General features: G+C 37.5%; 2 long non-coding RNA genes across 10 annotated transcripts in view; one reads left to right on the plus strand and one right to left on the minus strand.

The window, feature by feature from the left end:
- LOC106504732 (uncharacterized) overlaps nt 1-1,807 on the minus strand; it is an 832,408-nt gene extending 830,601 nt beyond the window's left edge. For all 8 annotated transcript variants that reach the window (XR_014813123.1, XR_014813125.1, XR_014813122.1 and 5 more), the window contains exon 1: nt 1,526-1,807. This is a non-coding gene — a long non-coding RNA (uncharacterized LOC106504732). The remainder of the gene's footprint in view (nt 1-1,525) is intronic.
- Nucleotides 1,808-1,905: 98 nt separating this feature from the next.
- LOC110262165 (uncharacterized) overlaps nt 1,906-22,803 on the plus strand; it is a 75,299-nt gene continuing 54,401 nt past the window's right edge. The window contains exons 1-3 of one of the 2 annotated variants that reach the window (XR_014813129.1): nt 1,906-1,969; nt 16,397-16,494; nt 18,002-22,143. This is a non-coding gene — a long non-coding RNA (uncharacterized LOC110262165). Of the gene's footprint in view, nt 1,970-16,396; nt 16,495-18,001; nt 22,144-22,803 lie in introns of those variants that run through there. The other variant, XR_014813130.1, reaches the window with a different exon arrangement.

The raw sequence follows: 22,803 nt of genomic DNA on the forward strand, positions 1-22,803 counted from the left end.
TTGTTTTCAAGTTTTATTGACACATAGTTGATTTACAAGGTTGGGATAATTTCTGCTGTACGGCAAAGCAATTCAGTCATATATACACACCTATTCTCTTTCAGATTCTTTTTTCACATAGATTATCACAGAATATTGGATAGAGATCTCTGTGCTATACAGCAGGTCACTGTTGGCCAACCTTTCCATATTTCTCAGTGTGTATAATGTCAATCCCAACCCCCACAGCCAATCCCCCCCACCCCGACCCTGTCTCCTTTGCTAACAGTAAGGTTTTCAAAATCTGTGAGTCTGTTTCTGTTCTGCAAATAAGTTCATTTACATCTTTTTTTTTTTTAGATTCCACATATAAGTGATAACATATGATGTTTGTCTTTTACTGCCTAACTTCACTTAGTATGAAGCTAAGAATGGAGGAATTACTTTGTGGCACAGTGTGTTAAGAGCCTGGCATTGCCCCTGCAGCAGCTCAGGTCACTGCTGTGGTGCAAGTCCAATCCCTGGCCCAGGAACATGCTGCAGTGTGTAGCAAAAAAAAAAAAAAAAAAAAAAAAAAAAAGGAAAGCATAAGAAATAAGTTTATTTATAAACAGTTTATTTGTTTATGAACCAAGCAATGAAAGTCCTAATTTGGTCAAACTCATGTGATTTAACACAACCCATTATCTTACCTAGCTTAAAGTTACTTCTAAATTTCACTCTGCCTTAGTGACATTTCCCTTTCTTCCTTCTCTATCACGACATGGTGTGTAAGTAATGAGCTGAACCAGGATTGCAAGCGTCTAAAGACCCAGGTGTTTTTCTCATTGACTTGGCCAAGCAGCCTCTGCTCCTTCTGAGACCCTCCTAGTTCCTGAGAGTGAGCCCATCCCTTCAACCACCCCCTAACCAAGATACCTTTCAAGCCCTGAAACTTCTCTGATTGCTGCTCTTTTGAATAAACTCTGGGTCTTATTTTCTTTTCTGTTGTTTTTTTTAATCATCCTGGTCTTTGTGAATTTTCTTTGTATTTGACCACATAAATCTGACCTCCCCACCCCACCCCCTCTTCCCATTTCTTGAGTTCTGAAAACAATCAATGATGGAAGGGAAACTCCTGAAAACAATCAAACTCTGATAGAGCAATGAGTAATGGAGCATTACGGATAGTGTTACAGCACCACCTTCCCTATAACTGTGAAGGCACTGAAAGTGAGGATGAAGTAGAATGCACAGTTGTTTGGCAGAGCTGAGCAATGGCCAACTGGTGTTCCGCCAGAAATTCAGTTTTCCCTTCTATTCTCCTAAACATGTGATGAAGCTTGAGAAAGAAATTTGCTCCTTCTAAAAATGTTGAGATGTTTTATCTCAATTCACTCTTATAACCTTAACTTTTAAAAGCCTTTTGCAAAAAAACATATCCCCACCTTTGTATTCTTACCTACCTTCCCTGGAACATTCCATCACCAATTGTACTGTAATTCTCCCATTGTGTTGTTGCTCTCAAGACTTGTCCCTCCGGTGGGCAGGCAGGGACAAGACTTACCTTGGGCAAGGGAGGTACTGGGCAGGTGAAGGTAGCTGGGGCAGCGGTTTCTAAGTGCACAGGAGCAGGTGGTATTTGCAGGCAGCCATTCTCAGTTAAGCGGCGGGAAAAGACCAACAGCAATGGCCCAGGTCAGGAGCCAGAGGCTATAAAAGCACACAGTGCCAGCTACTTTCAGGCGAGTTCCACTCCTGTGGCCTCCTGCCCAACAGTGCCTAAGCTTCAGATACTGAGAAGGAACGGTGACTTGCCTGTTGCTGAGTCCTTGTTGTCCAGCAAACTGACACAGGTGAGGGTGGGCTCTGCTCTTTGCTACAGTGGGCGCAGGCGTTCCCCGGCCACTGAGAGCCTCTCCCTTGCGCACGCGCGGTCTGCTCCCCAGAACTGGTTTGCGCTAGTCTGATCCCGTCACGACCTGATGGACCGGAGCCTGGTTCCGCACAGGTGAGTGTCATCCCCGAGCCAGAAGCCCACCCCCACCCCCAAGCCCTTTCTACCCATTGACCAGGACAGCTTGTTGGAGAGCTTGAGTCAAACCCCTTCTTGACCTTTCCGGGATGTAGAGATTAGAGCCTTCCTGTATGTGGGTGTGTGTGGGGGGGGGGGGGGGGGGCGTCCACAGAAGGAACGATTTTCAAAGTACATGCGTGCCTCCCTGCCAAGCTTCTTCCCTTTAACCCTCAGTCCACCTATCTGTGGCTCATGGAAACGCAGCTAGGCTTAAGGGCCAAGGAGAAGTGGGACACTTTCTTTCCTTGGGAGGGGGAAAAGGCTAGAGAATGTGATTCCCCCGACCTTCCATGACCGGAGAGAACAGTGGTCAGGGAGCAGAGCAGGCCGGCCGCTGAGGGAGGGGAAGATGATGGAGGCTCCAGCACAGCCAGCCTTGCTGTTTGGTGCCAGAGGTGTAGGGAGAAGGCTGGGCGGCAACACAGAAAGTACTTTTTCTGCACATTCAGGAAAGAAAATTATTTTGAGAGCTGGAAAAGAAACACCCTGGGATACTTCCTTCTTTTACCACGTCGTTTTTCTGCTTCTTCAAAAATGCAGTGCTTTTATTTAGATGCTGGAATCATGGTTTTGAGTGCTGCATTTTGCTGTATTTGTTGGGATGAATCCGGCTTACCTGTAGTGCTGGTTTAGCCTCACTTCTAAGATGAGGCTCTTCTGAGGTTTCTACGAAATGCATCATATATTCATGAAGGTCTCTTTACTTTGGATTATGGGAACTTGAATGATTCTCAAACCTTTATGAGATCCAGAAATGTTTACAGCTACAGCTTCCTGGTAATTGTTATTTCCTCTGATACTGATCATCTCCAATGATATGTTTGTAGCTTGATATTTAACCAAAGATTCAGTGGGACTCCTGTGAAGCTATCTGGAGCACTTCTGTATAGCTCCTTCCTCTTAGGTAGTCTCTTCCACAAATTCTAGTTGCCTTGGCTTCTCCAAATAGTAATTTCTGTCTCTTCAACTCATTGACATATCCAAGTTTTGTTTGTTATTCCCCCTCCTTTTCTGTACTTCAGTGGAAATTACTTCCAGGCAGAAAGCCTGGGGCAAACAGATAAGCCTAGCTTATTTGTTTCACTTTCATTCGGGACTACTGTCCTCTGATACCTACCATCAAGTTTCTTAAAATATTTACTAAAATTTGTCCAGTTTTCTGGTTGCTTTTGAATGGAGGGTAGTTACATATCCTCGTTATCTCTCATGGCCAAATTCTGACCTAACTTCAAATGCAGTTTGTTTTAGAAAATTCTGAGATTTAGTACCTTTGAAATATAATAGAATTAAAACATACGTTGGGCTGTTTTAAGAAAAAGGTAGCTACTTGGAGTTCCCGTTGTGGCTCAGTGGTTAAGGAACCTGACTAGTATCCATGAGAACTCAGGTTTGATCCCTGGCATCACTCAGTGGGTTAAGGATCCGGCATTGCCGTAAGCTGTGGTGTAGGTCACAGACAACGCTTCGAACTCAAGTTGCTGTGGCTGTGGTGTAGGCTGGCGGCTACAGCTCCAATTGGACTCCTAGCCTGGGAACCTCCATACGCCGTGGGTATAGCCCTAAAAAAAAGCAATAAATAAATAAAAAGACCAAAAAAAAAAAAAAAAGAAAGAAAAAGGTAGCTACTTTTATTATTTAATCTCACACATCCTCTGAAGTCTAATTCCTTCTATAAGCAGGAAAAGATAAAATAAAATTGGACAAATAAAACTGAGCTTCTTATATTTTAAATTTGGGGTGGGGGAACCTCTTATGGAGACTTCTGTAAATCTCTTTCCTCTACAACTGGTTTGTGGGTCCAGGTGGTATAAGGAGAAACCTCTGGTCTGCATGCTGTCTTCTGGAATTTTCCTTTCCCCTCTTATCACTGAATAGCCCACACCAATGCCTGCTGATGTATGATTCGTCTGGTCTTTTTCCGTGGTGTCATTTGTCATTGAGGCTTCTGGGTTTTATCATATTCCCTCATCCTAAGGTCCCTAAAGTGATTCTTTTTTGTTTTACTGATTGTCTCCAATCCATTAACTTTGTAGAAGACCCAAGAGCCATCACTGAATTTTCCTCATCATTCCACAATATGCAAAATTCTTTGAGGCAGCCTTGAAACATTGCCTCAGGCATTGCTTTTATTCCCAGAGACTACATAGCACCAACACAAGGCCAAATGCAGGGTTTGTTAAGGAGGTCACAGCATTCTGTCTTGCCTCTCTCCAGGGCAGTAGCACCCAAGTAGGTGAGTATGTCACTCATAACTGTGATATACTCTTTGACTTCTCTTTCCCTAGTTATCAAATCCTGTTCTTGGTCAAAAGGAACTCCCTATCCTGTTATAGGGACACTTTCCTTGCAATACAGTCCCTATTCTTTTTATGCAATGGCTTCTTATAAATAAAATACAATAGGAATTGAGTTAACCAAGCCCAGGCTTCTCTTTTAAAGAGAAGCTTTTGGTATTTATAAAACACTCTTGTTCTTTAGCAAAGCGTGGTTTCATGATTAAAGTCTTGCAATGGATTAAAAAAATGTCAGCTAGTAGACTGAAAGCTGAATAAAAGACTTCTCTGTTCTGTACCTACTCTCTGAAGCAGTAGATGCCATTGATTCAACAGATAGAGCAGCCTAGGGACTAAGGAACAAAAAATAAAACACTGATTTAATACCTGAGAAAGTATTACCCCTTTTACATCTTCTGTAGTAAATCTTTGCATGAGGACTTTATCATATCCTCTTCCTCCTTTTTAGCCTCCACATGGCCTAGTTGTAATAATAGTAAGAGCTAAAATGTACTGATTGCATAAGGTATCTCAGGAACTTGTTTAAGTGATTTAACCTCACTTAATCCCCGTTACAAACCCATGTGGTATGTATTATCTTTACCTCTATTTTGCAGAAAGGAAAGCTGAGGCACAGACAAGTTAAGTAACTTGCCTAGGATCACATAGACACTTTGTCCTGGATAAAATTACTTAAGCTTTAATTTTCAGAATTTTTATCTGTAGAATGAGAACAATTGTAATAATATAAATTAAGCGGTATATGTAGCAATTAAGCAGAAGTTTCCCATATCCATACTGCCTTAGTTCAAATTCTGTATCTCTGAGTTACTAGCTGTTACTCTTGGATTGCTTGACCTCTCTGTCCTTGAGTTGCCTCACCTATAAAGCAGGAAAGATGGTAAATGTATCTGCCTCTGAGGATTATTGTAAGGGCAAATCCATTAACATAAGTAGAGACTTGAACCCAAACTTAGCACATAGCAAGTTCTCAATAAATGTTAGCTCTTTTCAAAGGTCCAACCTACCTTATCTGAAATCCTGGAGGCCAAGTAAAGTTTGGAATCTGGAGATATTTCTTAAGAAGGGAAGTATGGACCATTACCCTAGTAGGGTCTGATAAACACTCTATAACCAAATATTAAAACTTCTATGGCAAATTGTACAAATATTCACTTTTAATGGGATAAATAAAACTAAAGAATAGCCTCATGTCAATTGATTTGATTATTGAATCAATCATTGATATTATCAATGAATTATTTGATAATCGAATCAATTATTTCAAAATTTTAGTTTTTAGAGTTTTTTTTAACCTTTAGAATTTCAGATGAGGAATTATGGGCTGTATTATTTCATACTGTTGTGAGGATTAAATGAAGTATCTGTGTAACCTAAGTTAAGCACCATGCCTGAGACATAGTAAGTGCTCCATAAGTGTACATTTGTTGTTGTTATTGAAATTAATACTATTAGTATTACTATTAGAGTAGGTTCACAAAATATTTACATCTGGAGCATCATCTTCATGGTTCCTTTACAGTATTCTCCTAGACAGTCCCACAGATAACTTCCTGTGAAGTTCCTAGATTTCCTTACTCTATCATATTTTATATCTGGACATGAAACTCATCTGTCCCCTTTATCTCTTCCACCTTCCTTGGTGAATAGTCCTTATTTGATACTCCAGCCTTGTTACTGTCTAATCAGTCACAGTGAAGGAATAAACACAGCCTCCCAGAAAAAGGAAGAAAAAAAGAATAAAATCATGCGTGCCATTTATTGACTATCTGCCCTGGGATTGGTGCGAAGTACTTTATATGATTACCTTATTTAATTCTCTCAACTACTTTGTGAAGTAATCGTGTCATTTCCTTTTTATAGCCTGAAACAGACACAGAGAGTTTAAGTGATGAGGTGTACTTTAGAAAGAAATCCCAGAAATCGTTCGTGTGCTTCCTCCTTCCCTTCTTCCCCTTGGGAAAGAATAAAAGTTTATTCATGTTTTCTAAGGGATACACACTGTTCCAAAGTTTAAGAATCACTGAGATTATAGATGTTATTAAAATACTAGAGACTATGGGTGGGTTAATAAATGCAATCCAGATTCTAGATGCAAGCGATATATATTTACAAGACCCCCTTCCAACCTAGGTTATGTAACATTAGTCACTTTGTGAGGTGGCAACTAAAAAAATCCCCAACAACACACAGAAAAGGACTGCAACCTTTTCTTCTCAGCTCACCCTCAGCATTTCCCCCACAGCCTCCATCTCGCTCACACCCTAAATTTGTTGTGGACTCCTTCCAACCTGTCACCCTCAGCAAATTAAAATCTTTGAAAGCAGAGGCCATGTCTAATTCCTCTTCCTATCCATTCCCAAACTACAATGTTTTACACGTCATGACTTCTTGATATGCTTTTGATGAAACAGAAACTAAAGCATTACCTCAAGGGAAAACTTAGACTGGCATTTCAACCTCAATTTTCCCTTTATTTTATACATACATCAGGCTCAAAATCAGCTACAGCCCTTACCTCCCCTTTTAGTTCACAGAAACAGAGGTATCTTGGGGTTCTTGTGAAATAACTATAAAAGAACATTTTAAACATTATAGTAAGTATTTCTCCAGGCAGATATCTACTTAATTATTCCTATCTATGAAATCATAAAATGTGCTCCTCCTTTCCTGTAATTCCTATGTATGGGGGATATAGATGTGTAGAAATAGGCTATAGATAGAAATCCTCAAAAATTAAGCCCAAGTCAATTTAAAAATTAAAAAGAAATCTACAGACAGTCCCTATCATTTCCTTATTTTTCAGTATGCCTTTCTTATGAAACACACCTGTATAAAAATGATATAATAAAAGCTGTTTAAATGTCATCCCAATCATCCGTGAAGTATATGCTATATAACCATTTAGAGTCTTTCTGTTCTCCAGAACATCATCTTTGTCTCTTTTCCTTTAGTAAGGACTTTATTTGCATGACAGTTTGGGTCTTTATGGGATACTGGCACTGTTCTAGGACAGTGAACACTCAAATTTATGTTTCTGTATTAACTTATACATCTGCTGGAGTCAGAATGTTCACATGAAGGGATTGAAGGGCAGCAGGAAATGGGGTGGGGAAAATTTGTCTCATTTGTTTTTACCTAAATTACAAATAATAGATCAATGAAGATAAAAACCTTTTCAAAAGATGATTTTCATATGATTAAGAGAATGGCAGTTGTCCAAGTATGCCCATTCTCACTACTTCTATTCAGAATAGTATTAGAAGTCCTAGCCACAACAATCAGACAAGAAGAAATAAAACTTATCCAAATTAGAAGGCAAGAGGTAAAATTGTCACTGTATATAGATATGATAATATATATATATATATATATATATAAAACCCTTAAGACTCCACACAAAAGTTCCTAGAACTGATAGATTCAACAAGGTAGCAGGATACAAGATTAACATACAGAAATCGTTTGAATTTCTTTATGCTACCAATGAAATATCAGGAAGGGAATTGAAAAAAAACCCTTAAAATCACATAAAAAATAAAATAAAATACTTATAAGTAAACCTGACTAAGGAGATGAAAGACTCAACATGCTAGGAACTATAAAAAATTAATAAGGAAGTGGAAAGATAGACCATGCTCTTGGATTGGAAGAATTAATACTGTTAAAATGGCCATACTGCCCAAAGCAATCTACAGATTCAATGCAATCTCTATCAAATTACCCATGATATTTTTCACAGAACTAGGACAAATAGTCCTAAAATTTATACAGAACCATAAAAGACCCATAACTGCCAGAACTCCTGAGGAAAGAGAACAAAGCAAGAGTCATAACCCTCCCAGACTTCAGACAATACTACAAAGCTACAGTAATCAAATGGCATGGTATTGGCACAAAAACACACATATGGATAAATAGAACAAAATAGAGAGCCCAGAAATAAATTCACACACCTATGGTCAGTTAATCTTTGACAAAGGAGGCAAGAAGATTCAATGGAGAAAAGACAGTCTCTTCAGCAAGTTGTACTGGAAAAGTTGTACAGCCACATATAAATCAATGAAGTTAGAACCCACACCCACACCATGAACAAAAATAAACTCAAAATGGCTTTAAACTTATATATATGACATGACACCACAAAACTCCTGGAAGATAACATAGGCAAAACATTCTCAAACATAAATTATACCAGTGCCTTCTTAGGTCAGTCTTCCAAGGCAATAGAAATAAAAAACAAAAATAAATAAATGAGACCTAATCAGACTTCAAGCTTTTGTACAGCAAAGGAAAACCATAAAGAAAAAGACAACCTATGGACTAGAAGATGATGTGACTGACTAGGGCTTAATTTCCAAAATACACAAACAGCTCAAACAACTCAGTATCCAAAAAACCATCTAATTGAAAAACGGGCAGAAGACCTAAATAGACATTTCTCCAAAGACATACAGCTGGCTAACAGGAACATTAAAAGATGCTCAATATTGCTAATTATTAGTGAAATGCAAATAAAAACTACAATGAGGTATCACCTCACAATTGCCATCATTAAAGTCTACAAATAGAATTTCTTATTGGGGCTCAGTGGATTCAGAACCTGACTGATATCCATGAGGAAGGTGGTTTGATCCCTGGCCTTGCTCAGTGGGTTAAGGATCCAGCATTGTTGCAAGCAGTGGTGTAGGTCGCAGATGAGACTTGAATGTGGTATTGCTGTTGCTGTGGAATAGGCCTCAGTTGTAACTCCAATTCGACCCCTAGACTGGAAACTTCCATATGCTACAGGTGAGGCCCCAAAAAAGAAAAATTTAAAAAATTAAATAAATAGAAAATCTACAAACAAACGCTGTAGAGGGTGTGGAGAAAAAGGAACCCTCCTAAGCTGTTGGAGGGAATGTAAATTGATGAAACCACTATGGAAAACAATCCAGAGGTTCCTCAAAACACTAAAAATAGAGTTGCCATGTTATACAGCAATGCCGTTCCTGGGCTTATATCTGAACAAAACTATAATAAAGATACATTCTCCTTCTCCGCTGTGTTCATAGTATCACTGTTCACAATAGCCAAAATATGGAAACCACCTAAATGTTCATTGACAGACAAATGGATAAAGAAAATGTGGTACATATATACAGTGGAATAATAATGCCATTTGCAGCAACATGCATGGACCTAGATGTTATGATACTAAGTGAAGTAAGTCAGAAAGAGAAAGACAAATGCCATATGATATCGCTTATATATGGAATCTAAATTATGCCACAGATACACCTATCTGTGAAATAGAAACAGACCTAGACAGAGCCCAAACTTGTGGTTGCCAAGGTGGAGAGGGAGTTGGGGAGGGATGGATTGGAAGTTTGAGATTAGCAGATACAAACAATTATATATAGAATGGAGAAAACAAGGTCCTACTATATAGCACAGGAACTATATTCAATATCCTGTTATTAAAAGAATACAAAAAAATATGTGTATGTATATCTACATAAAAATTTGTGTATATATGTATATACTTATATATCTGAATCATTTTGCTGTACAGGAGAAATTAACAACATTGTAAATCAACTGGTTTCAATAAAATAAATTTTTAAAAAAATAGCAGTTGTCTAGCTGATAAAAACATTAATAAATTTGTGGAGGTAACTGGAGAAATAGGGCACTAAAAGATGGTCCCTCGGAGTTCCTGTTGTGGCTCAGTGGTTAACGAATCCAACTAGGAACCATGAGGTTGCGGGTCAATCCCTGACCTTGCTCAGTGGGTTAAGGATCCGGCATTGCCGTGAGCTGTGGTGTAGGTTGCAGATGTGGCTCAGATCCCTCATTGCTGTGGCTCTGGTGTAGGCCAGCAGCTATAGGTCCGATTAGACCTCTAGCCTGGGAACCTCCATATGCCCTAGAAACGGCAAAAAAAAGGACAAAGACAAAAAATTTAAACAAAAAAAATAAAATAAAAGGTGGTCCCTCAAGCCTCTTTTTTGGCATTGCCTCTATTCATATGCTACCTTATGTATTAAACCACATGATCCCTCTACTGAAAAATGTAAATAAAATTTGAATTTTAAATTAATAAACATTGAGAAATAGGAAGGCATTCCTTTTCTCTAGTTTTTTCAAGGACATATTCATTGATCCTGCTAATATTCTGAATAATATGAAAATACCAGAGACTTCAGAATAGAATGTGTATGCCTAACCCTAATTTGGCCCATAAAATTCCACAGGTTGCATCTTGCAACTGTTGTTAAATGAGTTCATTCAAACAGCAAAATTAATTTTTTTATCTTTTTTTTTTTTTTTTTTTTTTTTAGGGCCACACCTTCGGCATATGGAAGTTCCCAGGCCAGGGGTCAGATCAGAGCTTACCCACGGGCCCACGCCACAGCCGATCCGAGCTGCAGGATCTGAGCTGCATCTGCAACCTACACCACAGCTCATGGCAGCGCTAGATGCTTAACCCACTGAATGAGACCAGGGATCTAACCCCTGTCCTCATGGATACTAGTCAGGTTTGTTACAGCTGAGCCACAACAGGAACTCCCTCAAACAGCAATATTCATTTAATCTTATGTCTTTTAGCTTTTATAATGCAATAGTTCCAAAGAATATGTTTGAGTAATTTTTTAAACTGAAAAATGCATTCTATAATAATAATAGGTAGTTACTCACATTTTTCCTAATGTTCATGTAAAATATTGAGATTTGGATAAGGCAAATCAGTTGTCTAAAGTCATCCAATAAGGGACACAACTTTTGAGGGAAAAAAGTTTCTTTTCACCTTAGAAATAGCAAATCCAAATCAACTGAATACGTTGATGAAAAAAATGCAAGAGTTTGTTTCTGTTTCATCTTATATATAAGAAACATTAAATTCTAATATATATATATATTTAAAACATTTTAAATGGAGAGATAAATGTCATCTACCAACATTAGATAGTAGATGATTATTAAGCACATCTAATTTGTATACTCAATTTATCGCAAAAAAAATTATCACAAGGCTAATAAAAAGAGCATTTCAAAAAAAAAGATGGGTGAGACATTCTACAGTTTCTCAATTGAAAGGAACAGCACTTCCTTTTCTCATGATATCAAAAGCTCCCTGATGGTGAAACCTATTTTATTAGAATATCTTTCCCCTACAGCAGAGCAGTGGTGTCACTTTCCTGGCAGCTGACTGGGTCAGTTTGCCTCAGGGCACTCAGCTGACCACAGGTTATTACATTCCCAAGACTAAAGACCCTCCTTTTTTTTCCCCCAGAATTTAATGCATCCTTTCTCTCTTTACAAACTCAGGCTTCTTCCTCTGAGAAGTAATACAGAAAGTCTGCTGAATTATGGCTCTTTCAAATTGGAGCTTCATCTATTTTTCCTTCTTTAATTCCATTTTCTCAGTTAATAGGATGGGCATTTGAAATTTTGCACTGAAAAATGCTACAGAGTTATTATATTTTAGCTTTATTTCAAAAAGACAACAATTCTGTTGGATTGAAAATTATGGATGAAATTAATTCATTAACCAGGAATTAAGTCACTAACTTAGTTTATTTTACATACTATGGATTCTACAAAAGAAAAGCATTCTCCTCCAGCTTGCACAGAAATGAATGAAATTATGTATGGTGAGGGATCATTTTTGTGGCTTACAACTCTAGAGCCTGTGGAGACAGAATGGAGAAATGAAGATACTTTGATGTCTAAATTCCATTGATAACTTTTAAGCAAAAATAACATTAGAGTGAGCTGTGGAAATAGCAGTGGAAGAGAGAGGATGTTTCAAGAAAAATATTCACACAATTGTTTAACATTGAACTGATAATAAAATTGTGAGCCATTTTCTTCTAAGGAAGAAAAAGGATGTTTACATTCTTAATTTTTCTTTTGATCAGAGTCCAAGTATGGAGAATCTAAGAGTCCTGGACCGGCTGGACCTCCCAATAATTCTGTTTTAAAGAAGTCTTCAGTGAGGAATTAAGAAAACCAATATTTGGGAAAAGAAGTTGTTTCAATGAGAGGTGGAAATCTGGGAAGAAAGGGATAAGAATATAAAACAATGCAGTCTAAAAGGGAAATAATTCCAAAAACCTAAATTCTTTCTCTTGCTAGCTATTTAACTAGCATCAAATGACTCAACTCTAATAAATTTAAGACGGTAGTTTCTAACTAGGCATAACCATCAGAATTACTCACAGAGCTTTTTTCATAACACAGTTGCCAAGATGCTACCCTAGGCTTTCTAAAACAAAAATGCTCCAAGTGGGGTATGGGCATAGATCTTTTTTAAAAAGTTCCACCAGTTACATCAGCATAGGAACTGCTTTTCTCCTGTAGTCTACATTTCTCCCAGGCCTCACCACTCTGTGCTTACAAACAAAACCACAATAATAGCAGTAGCTCAGATCTCATGGCCCTCCACTTGTAATTACAGGGTCTTATTCACCCATTTCCATAGTCCCCAAATGTATATAGCACAGGGTTGGAGAGCACTCCTCCCAGATTTTTCTGCTTAGCATCACTTGGTGAGGTCTTGGCTAGCAGAGCCACTTGAGAGTTGTACTTGATACTGGCTCCCTACTCCGGGTGCTGAATCCTATCTTGGTGCTCCCAAAACAAAACCCTCAAACCTAAACAGCCTTTTTCAACTCAGAACAAGTCTATGTCATACCTAGATATTGTGAAAGGATGTTCCTTCACAGTCCACAGGTGCTGGCTCACTAAAAGACTGAGACTCAATCATGGGATTAGAGAACTCTTCCCCTACCCACATACCGCCCTACCATATTAATAAAGGTCTATTTATAGCAGTTCCTTTTTACCGGTGTATCTTGTTCAGCCATAAAGGAAAAATTACAGGGCATACCAAACGGCAGGAAAAAACAAACCACAATTCTAAGAGCTAGAACTAGCCTCAGAACCAGATATGGCTGAATGTTGTAATTATCAGACCAGGAATTTAAGACACCTATGAGTAATGTTCTAAAGGCGCTAATGGATAAAGTAGACATCCTAAAAGAACAGATGAGCAATCCTCAAAAACCAAAACAAAAAGAACAAAGACTGGACAAAATAGAACAGAATATCCAGGGACTTAGTACAACTACAAAAAGTGTAACATTCATAATGGGAATACCAGAAGGAGAAGAAAGGAAGGAAAAAAAATATTTGAAATAATAATGACTGGGAATTTCCCTAAATTAATGTCATATGCCAAGCCACAGATCCAAAAATCTCAGAGAATACTAAGCAAGATAAACCCCAAACAAAAACCCCTCCAAACAAAAGGAAACAAAAACCCTACACCTTGGCATATCGTTTTCAAATTACGGAAAACCCTAGATGAAAGAAAAAAATCCCTAAAAAAAGCCAGAGGGGGAAAAAACACCTTATTTGTAAAGCAACAAAGAAATGAATCACACCCAACTTCTCAGAAGCGATACAAGCAAGAAGACAGTGAAGCAAAATATTTAAATTACTGAGAAAAATGATATTCTTCCCTAACCTATATTTTGCTTCATTACCTTGGCCCCAAGCCACATGATAGGTCTCAGTGCCTATCAATTTGCAGATTCATTTTGCAGCCCATGTCTCCATTAGAGTTCAGACTGAGTCTATGAGACCCATTAATTAAAGAGACACCCCCCGTCCACTCATATCCCTTGCCATTTCTATCTCCAGACACCCTCCCCTTTGAAGATACTTTCCTTCTGTGTAAACTACTTCACCCAAATATCCTCTTTGAACTTTTATCTGTACCTTTTCATCAAACACATACCAAAATTTCAAATTCCAGTTTAGGCCGAAATGAGATCCCTATTACACTGGTAATTCTTCTACCTAGATTAGGTAATTCTAGTTACCTAAAATCTAGCTAAGTTCAAGAGGATCGTAAGGTCTTAGCTCAAGTGAGGTGATAAATATCAACCTCCTATAGTTAACTAGAAAATGTAGTTAACATCTACATTCTCAAACCCAAGGCCCAAGTGCCTTTTGGATTGCCCCAGGGATAAGGGGAAGGGAAAAGTTCAGAGGGCATTGGAAGAAAATGTATTCTCAGACCTCCAATCTTAAAAACTGTTTGATAAAGTCTTTAAAAATGATATAAATGAACTTATTTAGAAAACAGAAATAGAAAACAAACTTATGGTCACCAAAGAGGATATAGGGGGAGAGGGGTAAATTAGGGATTAACAAATACACACTACTCTCTATATAAAATAGATAACCAACAAGGGCCTACTGTGTAACAGAGAACTATATTCAATATTTTGTAATAACCTATAATGGAAAAGAATTTGAAAAAGAATACACAAACACACACACAAACCATTTTGATATACCTGTGAAATACTGTAAATCAACTATACTTCAATTAACAAATAATAAATTATGGAAACAGGAGTTTCCATCGTGGCGCAGCGGAAATGAATCCGACTAGGAACAATGAGGTTGTGGGTTTGATCCCTGGCTTCGCTCAATGGGTTAAGGATCCGGTGTTGCGGGGAGCTGTGGTGTAGATTGCAGACACAGCTTGGATCTGGCGTTGCTGTGGCTCTGGTGTAGGCCGGCAGCTGTGGCTCCAATCAGACCCCTAGCCTAGGAACCTTCATATGCCGCAGGTGAGGCCTTAAATAGACCAAAAAAAAGAAAAAAAAAAGACAAAAGGAAATAAATAAATTAATAAATAAATTATGGAAACAGAAAAATATATTTCTTTAAAAGACAGAAAAACGTTGCCTGTATCATGTCATCAGTTCCTGATCTCCTTGACCCTTGCACCTCTTCTCTGTTCCCCGCTTCATCCTTACTTCAGAAATCTTCTTGACAGGGCTTTTCATCTTTGCAGATGTCTCCACCATCCAGCCAGTTATTCAAGTTAAACAGAAGTCGTAAAATTTAGCTCTTCCTTTCCTTCCTCTCACCTCCCACAATAGATCTATCACCAAGTCCCACTGGTTCTATACTCTGACTTTCTATTGATCCTATTGTCTCCTTTCCATCCCTACCATCTCCAGTCCAGAACTGGCATCATGAGACTAATGCATAAGCCACAGCTAATTTCCTCATGTCCACTTTTGTGCCCTGAAATTTTTTTTGTGGTACAATTGGAGTAAATTCTTTAACTATCTGCTCCCTTCCCTATTAAAAATCTTAAAATCTTCCTAAATCCTGTGAATATCAGAGTCTTCAACTGTAAATTTAAGGTAATGATTTTTACACTGGTGGTTATTGTAATAATTTGAGAGAATATAAAATATATGTATAGAGAACATGTACATAAAAAGCCTAATACTTTACTTGGTATGTATTAGGAGTTTTTTTCCCCCTAAAGTAATTGAAGACATTGGACTAAATGGAAAAACAAAAGTCCTTTCTAGCTCTATAAGTGTATGCTACTACTATGATTATATGTTACTAAAAATTAGCTGGGATATACCTAAATTTTAAACTTGATGTCATACTCTTAAGATTTTCTGTTGGTAATAAAATACTGAACCAGCTGGACACAGACATGACTCATATTAGGCTATGTCAAAGATTTAAAAAAAAAAAAATCACTCTTTCTACGTATTATACTTTGCCAGGCTCAGCTCTGTCTTCTTTTTTTTTTTTTTTTTTTCCTACTGGTTTATAGGTTGGTATGGATTGCTCAGGCTAAGGAGTCAAAAGAACAGAGTCAGAGCTTCAAATAAGTTAAGCCTTAAAACCAAATGAGGATTTCCCGTCGTGGCGCAGTGGTTAACGAATCCGACTAGGAACCATGAGGTTGCGGGTTCGGTCCCTGCCCTTGCTCAGGGGGTTAACGATCCAGCGTTGCCGTGAGCTGTGGTGTAGGTTGCAGACGCGGCTTGGATCCCGCGTTGCTGTGGCTCTGGCGTAGGCCGGTGGCTACAGCTCCGATTCGACCCCTAGCCTGGGAATCTCCATATGCCGCGGAAGCGGCCCAAGAAATAGCAAAAAGACAAAAAAAAAAAAAAAAAAAAAAAAAAACCAAATGAAATAAGAGATTTAATATGTGCCACTCATCTATCTCATCTTTTTCTCAAATGCACAGGAGTTAGAAGGGGGACAGATTTCCAAAAGTGGAATTGATGTCATGTTTTTAAAGCTAACCCTGAAGAAGGGAGAAAGGAACAGAGAGAGGCATAACAGGTAATCTTTTGAGAAAGATTATACTTTTTAGTTGAATTGAACTGAATTGAATTTAACCCCCACCCCCACCCCAGGTTCTCCTCCATAGGAATCTAAGGGTCAAGACACTGGGGAGTGAGAGCTTTTGTAGTATTTTCTCTGGTTCCTACAACTATTCCATGTCTTCTGAACCTGTATGTATACAGTAGCTAGTAAGTGGGTTGGCTCCTAAGTGTGGAGTAACTACTGGGCAAGAGAGATGGAAAAAGAATAAAGAATAGAGAAGGAAAGTGGTATTTCTCAGCACCTTGAGATTCAAAATGGAGATGTGAAACACACATCTATGTGTATATATACAGTAGTTTCTTCCAAACGCATAAGTCTATGTTCTCCTCTTTCCCTGATTCTCTTCTTCAGATTCTAAACTCCTGCTTCATCATCCTGTTCTTGAAAGGGACATCTTAGGTCAACGGTCCATCACATACTCAGCCATTCCTGGAATTTCCGCAGACGTGGGAATCGCACCATTTCCTTTTCAATCTGTTATAGATAAACATATCTCTCTCAATGAATGAAGCATGAGTTTATTTGCTTAAGATAAATAAATAAATGAATGAATGAATGAAGTTTGAGAACTCCCCACAAAGTTGGTTCTTACAGCTTGAATCTCAGCGTCTTCATCTGTAAATTGAGGGTAGAATGCCTACCTTGTTGGCTGTTGAAAGAGACTGAGAGTTATAAATGAAAAACCTTATATTCCGCTTGGCAGAGAGTAGGCTGTTATCTTTTCCCTTAATAAAGCCCAATGATATCCCAAATTTGGAAATTAAAATTGCACGCAACTCCCCAGGACTAGCACCATAAGGATTTTTCAAATAGTTCTAGCTCCTAGCCTCAATATACATGTTTTAAAATGTCATGTAATTGATGACATCCATTCGACATCCAAGGACATATTTGGCTTTGTATTATGAATTCCAATACAAGAAAACCTTTGGGGAAAGTCTTCTGTAATAGTGTATGTCAAATACAAGCCCTGTTTTTGCTTATTTATACTAAATAGCCTCTAACCTCCAGTCTCCTATCCTGTACAAGATTTATTTACAAAGTCTTGAGCCAGAGCTAAAGTTCCATGAGTTTTGAGCATACATGAACTTCCCTCTAGCAAATTATTTTGGGTCAGTTTCTCTGATGTGACTTTGATTTCAGCATGTTTATCCACTTATGTTTAAAAAATACATAGTTATGAACATTTTTTTTCCAATGAGAACTATTTTCTTTTGATAGTATACTATTTAGAACAAAAACTAAATTTATTGAACACATTCCCTCTTGGGCTATAAATTAAATTCTACAGACAGTCATATGATTCACATATCCTAAATAAATCAGAAAGTTATATAATTTTCAAAATGTTTAGTGAAATCAGTTGACCCATACTGAATAGCATTCAGATTTCTCCCCATGAAATAATATGAATTACACACAAACCCACATTTACCTACCTTTTCTGTCTTTTCAAATGTAGAAAAAATGCAGTTCCTGTCATGGCTCAGCGGTTAACGAACCTGACTAGCATCCATGAGGACGCGGGTTCGATCCCTGGCCTCGCTCAGTGGTTAAGGATCCGGCATTGCCGCATTGCCATGAGCTGTGGTGTGGGTCGCAGATGCGGCTTGGATCTGATGTTGCTGTGGCGTAGGCCAGCGGCTACAGCTCCAATTCAACCCTGAGTCTGGGAATCTCCATATGCTTCGGGTATGGCCCTAAAAAGCAAAAAAAGAAAAAAAAAAAAAAAGTAGAAAAACTCAGATTCCTTTTGTTAAGTAAATTACATGTTCCTCTTAAAAATAATTAGCAAGTGACTGCTTTAGTTGGCTAACCTTGTGTTCTCATCAAGATATAATGTTATTTGAAAAGAAATTGTTTTTATATGAGTATAGGGAAGAGGATTCTGGAAGGACAAAAATCCTCACCCAAATCTTTCATATTTAATCAGGTTTTTTAGCACATTAGAAAAACTGAAAAGCAAGGTAAGCATATTTGAAAGTGACATTCTTTCTTATTCATTTTGATACTGTTCTTTGTAGAGCATTTATAAAATTTTCTAAATGAAATACTCATAAACAAAACTTTAGGTAGCGAAAAAGCTACCCCCTACAGAAATATGACTTGAGTATAGATTTAGCAATCAGCTGAGACACTGGCATCTCTTGAGACTGCCAGGTATGTAATGATAATGTAACCATAAGTACCTGTAGAACACTTTACAATATTTAAAGTGCTTTTATTTACATTAGCATTTATCATTTAATCATAAATAGTTACAGACTTCAATAAAGTTTTCTGGATTGGTCAAAATGCAGAAAAAAAACTAAATTTATATCTCAAATAAATTTTATCAATATTTTACTGATAAGGAAATAGAGCATTTAACAAAAAGAAATATAGGTTACAAACAAATATGTCAGAAAAATGGTTTTTATTTAAATATAAAAACACATATACCATGACTACTATCAATCATATTTAACTTACGCTTTTGAATATATAACTACATTATAGCTTGAATGGATGCTGCAAGGGCACTGACCAGACACCCAAGCTTGGGGACCAGAGCCCAACGTGTTAAAGCTATGTTAAGAATTCAACAAGAAGTAGCCAAAATCCAGAAAGGAGATAGAGGGTTCAAACCATTGTTCTTAAGAAGAACAGGAATCCCAGCTGAGGAAACTAAGTATGCATAATAGAACCACAGCCTAGAGCAGGACTCACCATGAGAGAATGATCCAAGGGGGTAACAAACAGATCTAATCGGAAAGGAATGGGATCCAAAGTCCCGTAATTACTGGGTGTAGGGTTGGAGTGTGTGTTGTATGCCTTCACTGGTCAGCTGGTGCTTAAGTACAGGTGGTGGAACCTACTTTAAGGTGCATGTTAGGGATGCCAGACAAAATAGATTGAGCCTTGTTGGTCTTCATTATGTGGTTATGGTAACAGTAGGAATAGTGACGCAGTTGCTAACTTCTTCCTGATTTGAAATATTCAAACTAAATTTTTAGGAATCACTTTCTGTAATTAACTTTTATAAGTAACTAGAGAAATTAGAATGATTATTAAATATCTACTAAATTCCAAATAAAATTATTCATAGGTCACATTGGAGAGGAGAAGCTTAAATCCTTCATCTCGATTAATAAGAATAAAAGTATTTCATAAAGGCTTTAGACCTAGCACTTTGACTATCATGATAGACACTAAAAATTATTTGTTGATTGAGGATGAATTATTTCTGATTTGTTGCAATTTGGGGGTGACTCCTTTAGTAGTCTTATTCTAGCCCTTTTAGGAAGTAAAAAAAAAAAAATTACTGTGATTCAATTTTTTTTTCCTTTTTGTGATTATATAGTTCCAGCAAAGCCGTTTGCAGAATTCAGAAAATTCTGACATTAACTACATATATGGGGTCTTATTTTTTTTTTCACTAAAAACTGTACTTCATTATCTCTCCTTTTGTTTTCACAAAGGATAATTCTGCCTGGTGTTAGTTTTGATCTCTAATACACATATTTTTCTGAAAAATGTTCTGAGACATTTTTGTGTCTCATGAGGGTAAGGGAAATAACTCTCTATTACAGGATGTTGGTTGATGCAGGTAAAATAACATGGTAAAATAGCAGCTCTAAGGTAAGTTTTCAAAAGTCTTACCTCCGTTGACTCTATGTGAATTTGATTCACAAAATCAAACCCTGGAACTATTGGTAAGAAAAGAACCTAAAAAGCAATCAAAGCGATAGAAACATGTCAAAGACTCAAGGGAAATTTCAGAAATAAAGAATAACAACTTCTAAGGGCCTGAGTAAAAAGTCAAAAGGTGTACCTTCTTACAGTCTGGCACCAATGTGTGCCTTGAACTAAATATTTGAAATAGCATTTTGTTCAAAGACAAGTACATAGATTAAAAGGTGAAATTAAAATGCCCATAACTAATATCAGTATAGAAAATCCATTTCTCCTCCTCTTTTCCTGATGCCTACTCCACAGTAGGCGGCTGACCGTCACTATTTATTGGCTCAGGAAGAGAAATCACCCCCAGAAGCTGACCTGACCAGAACAGGAAACAGTTCTCCTGGGAACCACAGAGCATTTATAAGTCTCTTGATAATTGCATCAATTGTGTCTTGGTTTGCTTCTTTCAGCTCCTATTTTTCTATGCCCTTCAAACCAGTGCAAGCAGAAAGGCTTTTTTTCTAGTCCCAGTACAGCCAGCAGTGTGGCTGCTATGGAAGCAAGAGATAAGGGGACATAGTGATATTGATTCTGTTACAGTCTGATGATCAAAACTGGGTTTGTGAAGGGGTTTGAGGAACTAGATTTCTCTTCTATGCCCAGAACAATATGTCTTTGTACTCTTAGATGCTGCAAGGTAAATTTAATGGTAACTGTATATATTTGTATGTGGCTAAGTGTTTTCCAATGTCCTGAGATACTGCTGAAAAATACATACACATATACCCATACACACGTGGTGGAGAGACCAAAACAAACAAACAAACAAAACCAAAATAAAATGAGCTGTAGCAAAGCTTAGTTTAATTTTTAAACTAGAAAGATGGCCTCACCATCAATTATAAAAACTTTCACAGGGAGTTTTCTTGTGGTGCAGTGGGTTAAGGATCTGGTGTTGTCAATGCAGCAGCTTGGGTTTCTACCGTGGTGTGTGTTTGATCCCTGGCCCTGGAATTTCCACTTGCCACAGGCATGGCCAATAAATAAATAAATAAAACCTTCACAGTCAGACTGTTGGAAACCTTAGCTAGGCCAGAGGTCTTCATCATGGGAGCCTTGGAGATAATTAAGAAAAGCCTCTTCAACTTCGGCTGCTTAGCTCTAATTGTCAACAGTGATGTTAACCAACAGTTAACAATCCCTCTCTTTGCCTTACCTTTACCTTCACCTGCCACCGCACCCACACATAACACCCACAAGTATTCTTGAATAGGAACTGTTTCTCTACAGTCCTTAATACCTTTTGTATTGAGGTGAGTGATCCCACGTTCCTCTTCCTGCTCTTGCCTCAAACCAGAGTGTCAAGATATGAGCATATATACTCAGAAATGCAGAGCAATCTCCTAAATATTCATTTGGCTAACAGTCCAGCAAATTCCAGTACAATGAGGATTAACTAGTGACTTTATTTCTTTTGGAAGGCTCTACTATAACTGAAGCCCAACGTTTTGTTTATCTTCCACTGTTTATCTTCCAAGGAACATGCTCAAATGCACTCATCATTACAAAGTACCTGCTGTGGAAAAACATTTAGAATTCTGAGACATGAAAACTTTTTTGAGAAGAATAAGGATTATTATCTAATTTTTTAAGATTTTGATCCCTTGGAGTCGACAAAACATAAGATTCTTAGAGATTTTTAAACTAAGTAGTGTTTCTAGCCCCTCTTTAATATATAATGTTAACGATGATCCAACTTTATGTTAAGTGGATATTTGAAAACCATAAATACAAACAAGTTTTATTTAGTTGTTTTGACCTCCTTGTCCTGCAACAACACTTTCTGAAGAACTGATAACCGACGTAAAAGAAAGATTTGCATTTCAGATACTTTTATTCCCCAGTCATGCACTAGTGGGATTCTAATGAATAATGCAAAAATTTAGTGGTGAGAGGCCAAAAAGAGAATAAAGAAAAGTAAAGATGGAGATAAGCAACTCCACAAACTATCCCATTAATCCTTGAATGACTGGGAATTGATTATTTGTGAGCTCATTTTTTTTTGTTTCAATTATTGACTAGAGAAGGCTGGCCTTGCAAAGCAGCATAAAGCATGATTGAACAGAGGCTCTCTTAAAGTCTCAAGTCCCTATTTTTTCCCTAAATGGTTATTAACACTAGAAATATACGTCATATATCATTGAGAAAATAAATTAAGATTTTAGTTTCTTCTGTAAATATATTTTCATGAAAGTAAAATGGAAATAAAAGAGCTCAGGGGCTTTATTGCTTGTTTCAATGGATGGATTTTTGGCATTTATATTTAACAAATAACTCTAATATGATGTAAGCACTATATTCAAACTACATGATATGGGGAGACAGACAATAAATTATATCAATAGCAATTAAGATATATATTCCTAGTCTTTTTTTTTCACCCTTTTTTTTTTGGTTATCAGCATTCAGCATATTTGTTGAGCATATATTATATGCCAGATATTTCCATTTTAACAGTGCCACTTATTATCTTGAATTCTCCTTTACACCAAAGATTATTAAATAAATGGGGATTAATGGAGAGAGCCAATGATTTATTTG

The sequence above is a fragment of the Sus scrofa genome, chromosome 8 (genome assembly GCF_054392235.1).
Source record: "Sus scrofa isolate SSC_HxYL_T2T_F1_AM1 chromosome 8, Sscrofa_HxYL_maternal_Yorkshire_Landrace_v2.0, whole genome shotgun sequence".
In the NCBI taxonomy this organism is placed as follows: domain Eukaryota; kingdom Metazoa; phylum Chordata; class Mammalia; order Artiodactyla; family Suidae; genus Sus; species Sus scrofa.